Below are 4,442 nucleotides of genomic sequence, written 5' to 3'. Positions count from 1 at the left end.
GCTTTTCTCGCCACTTTTGCTGCCGCTCTTCTCTGTTTTGCTGCCGCTCTTTTCTGTTTTGCTCCCGCTTCTTTCGCCGCTCTTGCTGCTGCTCTTCTCGCCACTTTTGCTTCCGCTCTTCTCGGCACTTTTGCTGCCGCTCTTCTCCGCGCTTTTGCTTCCGCTCTTCTCGCCACTTTTGCTGCCGCTTTTCTCGCCACTTTTGCTGCCGCTTTTTTCGCCACTTTTGCTTCCGCTCTTCTCTGTTTTACTTCCGCTTTTCTCTGCGCTCTTGCTTCCGCTTCTTTCGCCGCTCTTGCTACCGCTCTTTTCGGACTTGTCTGTCTTTTCGGTCTTGTCCGTCTTCTCGCCGCTTTTGTCGGCACTCTTCTCGGTCGAATGCTCGGCGCTCTTCTCTATCTTGCTGCCTGATTTTTCCTGGCTCCTCTCGCCAGATTTGTCTTGCGCCTTTTCGGTGCCTTTGCTTCCTTTACTGCCTTTGCTGCGGTCTTTGCTCTTGTGGCTCTTGCCATGGCTCTTGGTCGAGCTCTTTTCGGCGCTCTTCTCTCCGCTCTTCTCACCGCTCTTGTCTTGGCTTCCAGAGCCCGTCTTGTCGCTGCCCGACTTCTCGGTCGCGGACTTTTCAGTCGCCGACTTTTCGGTGGTAGACTTGCCCCGGCCCTCTTTGGGGCCGCTCTCGTGCGACTTGGAGCTCCTGCGGGACTGCTTGTCGGGCGCGGGGGGCTGTGCCCCCGACGGCGCCGACATCTTGCCGGCGGCGGTTCCTTGCGGATCCGAGCCTCACCTGGCGGCGGTTGGCATCGCGGCCCGGGACACGGCGGGGGCGTTCACGACGCCGGCGAGCGGCGAGACGCTCCTTCGATGGCCTGACTCCTGGCGCTGGTTTCAACTTTTTCTTTCTCAGCATCTGCCTCGGGAGACATGATGGCAAATTAGCGATATGTTTTCTTTTCCAACGACTGAACCCATTGCGGCCTCATTTTCAGTTGTATTACGCAATGAATAACGGTTGCAGCCAGTAATACGTCCCTGCAAAGGTTTTCCGTTTCATTGCCGTTTTTTTCGATAGATATCTGTGTAGCACGCGCAACGAACTGAGAAAAAGAAAGAAACGCCCGGGCACGCTTCAATCTCGTCCTTTTGTCTCCTTATCATTCTCTTCTTTTGTGCAGGCACCAGAGGTTATGCGATGAACCATGTTTGGGATTATGTTCACAACCTCTTTATTGTAACGGGCATATTCACTTATTTAGGTCATTGAAAACGTTTCAAATTTTCCGAGTTTTTTCTCAGTCCATTTGCAGTTTTTTCTACCTTCTTCTATTATGTTCCTTGACATTTATAATGCTTACAGCCTACTTTTACCTTTAAATCTCTGCAATCATTGTCGTTGGCATCAAGCGCCATACATAGCCCAATTCCCCTAGTGTGTATGATCTATCTCAGAAGACGATAACAAAGACAATGCCAGCCCAAACGACAGAAAAGAAAGGGCTTTGCTCAGCAACACAAATATCGAACGAATATCATGCTCAACCGAATCGTGAGCAAGCGCTAACATAAACCTTGTATGTAAGATTTCTGATGAAGATCAAATGAGCATGTCCGCGAAGACACAGAGGAGGTTGTAATAGAGAGGTCAATTTAGTTGTGAGCTAGAGATCGGAGAGCTGATCCACCGTAGCGACGCCTAAATAAGCATAAAGCCGCAAATTGATGCCACAGTTACGTGGCCCAGCCCACTTTTGTCCTTACAAACAAGAGCCGACAGCTTCTACCGCCACAGATGAACATCAGTTCAGTGTCCTGAATTAGGGCAGGAGGCTACCTGAGAGAAATCTGCCGCCTAAATGGGTTCCCACACGGTTCAACAATTTTTTGCGGTCACTCTTGTGGTTTCACCAGAATGAATGGATCAGAATTAGCCTGATCAGGATGAATTAATCAGGTAACCATACAAATGACAGGAAACACCACATCACGAACAGAAAGTAGACGTTGTCAGATCTCTCGTATGCATTCACGGTGAAGTGCGAACAGCCCCTCGTGAATGTCGTGTAGTGCCAATTTCGAATCCTTCACGATTACCACAGATTGAACAAGGAAATAACTTTTATTGAATACTCCAAATCTCCAAAAGAATCGCTTTTATCTAACTGTGATGTTCGGAAATAAAACTTACAAATACCCATTCATTTCCTGCGCTCTACAAAGAAGGTTGCTAATGCTCACTCAGCGAAATATTACAGCTTCAAAAATGAATCTACATTGAGACCGTAGGTTGATTTCCAAGCGATCTGCTTATCTCACAGAAACGTTCCGAATACATTTTTCTCTCTATACAGGGTAAACATTCAAACGTATGTGTGGCACAGTGACACGACTCGTGTCCTGAAGACAGATTTGTGCGAGATAAGGGAAGATCGAAGTCGTTTGAGCAGTCGTCAATCTTCTCCCGTGGTCTGGTGCTCGGCTTATTTCGGGTGAAATGCTTGGGAAATGTGTCTTTGACCCCAACTTGAGAATTCGAAAATATCTTGTGCCATGGCGCTCCTTGGCCATAGATGCCCCTAGGCTATAAAAATTCATAATCATCAGTTGTCAAACTTACGTACGCATTCTCCTAGTTATACCGGTGCATTTAGAAGCGGGCGGCGAGAGCTTCGGGCGTAGCCAAGCTGGCAGTGACAAACTCTACCGATTATGAAAACCCTATTTACGAGGCTAGGCTCCACCATATTGTACCTTCAAGCAGGTGTACGCAAGACGAAGTGTATCCTGGTAGTATTATTCGCAGCAGGAAATCAATGAACTCGACAGTGTTTTCAAGAAGGCAGAGAGCAGCAAGCACAAAAATCATGCATAGTGGTAGCATAAACTATAGAAATATTATATTGTCCGGGCATGGGACATTCTGGAATGCGGAATGTGAATGTTGGCATTCGCTAGACTTTAACTATTACCCAGGACTTTTGTTACGGGTGCACAATGCAGAATTGTTCTTTTTTTGGGTTATTTTCTAGGTTCCTGGGTTGCTTAATCAACTGGTATACATAGCACAGTTCCTGCCATGGCATGTATTTGAATGTTTTAAAAATGACATGTTTGGGGTGGTATTATATCGAAAAATAACTTGAAACAACTTCTTTGCAAATTTTAGTGCAAGCAACTTCCTATAACTTAATGGCGTTTAAAGTTCTCATGGCGCTGCTGAGCGCTGCCATGGCCAGGTAGTCCTTAATAAAAATAAATGATTTCGAAAGTAACAATAAAACTGCCATCATAGCTTATTTCTTAAGGCACCGCACACGACGTACTGGGGGGGGGGGGGGGGAGGGGATCGGATATTACGCAAAGCATGTTCTCTTTCTATCTTTCCGCTTTACTAATTTAAAATTGGCAACATTTTTTGTCTTTCTAGTGGCAGAGACTAAGAGACAATAACAAACTCAATATGTCAGTATGTTTGGCTCGGCTTCAAAGAAAGTTAGTTTCTTTGACATGCATCCTGAAGAGCACTTTATCTGCCTTTGTGCACAACGCACTAAACAAAATCAGCAGCTTGATCGCGCGCAAGGTCGCAGGTCGTTAGGAGACAGGGTAAGATGAGGCCGCACATTTGAATTGTAGACGCAGTTAAAACAGCATCGGCTTCCTGTACTCTTGGATACCGCCCTTTTTAAGCGTACGATGCGATTTCTGCGTAAAATATTTTATAATAGGATAATGGGATTGGTGAGCAATAACGTGTACATACATGCACCACTTAATTCTGCTATAATTTTGTCGAAATACATCTGCCAAGTGCAGTCACAATATGCACTCTACCGAGGGTAACCGCCATGAACAACCACAAACATTATATAGGCGAGGCGCGCCGTGTTACGCGCACATGTCATAAAAACATTAACACAAAAGTAGCTGATATTGCGGTCACAATGATACAAAGCCTGCTTTCACAGTAAAGGTACTAACTGAAAAAGGACCCTGCATCGGCCAAGCTCGAACTGGACGCCATTCAACTCGACCTAAGTAAGGCTGCCGTTCTGGTGGGTGGATCTGGGTAGAATACGCCTTCAGTCCGTCAGATCTAAAACATTCCTGGCTCAATACTGGCAAGCAGATATGGGCACTGAAATCAAAGTAAAAAAAAACAGTTGCTAATATGTGCTCTGAGGTCCTAATATTCTGGATGTCGTATCCTTCGTTTGGTTTAGGAAATGAGAGTGGACACGTCTGGCGAGCAATCCTCACGGGTCGAAGCCCGTAGAACGCCTACACTCTCTCAAATCCTGCTCGGAAAAGTAGCGTAAAAAACAGACAACTGTGAAGGAAAGAGTTTTCTCGCGCCGCTCGAAAATCAAAATCCGTACCTGTTTTCTATTCCGCCTTTTGCGAGATATTTCTGACAAGAAAGCTTCGGCATTCTCATTCGGACCGCA

Source organism: Amblyomma americanum, chromosome 5 (assembly GCF_052857255.1).
Source record: "Amblyomma americanum isolate KBUSLIRL-KWMA chromosome 5, ASM5285725v1, whole genome shotgun sequence".
Classification (NCBI taxonomy): Eukaryota; Metazoa; Arthropoda; class Arachnida; order Ixodida; family Ixodidae; genus Amblyomma; species Amblyomma americanum.
This window is presented reverse-complemented; position numbering follows the sequence as displayed.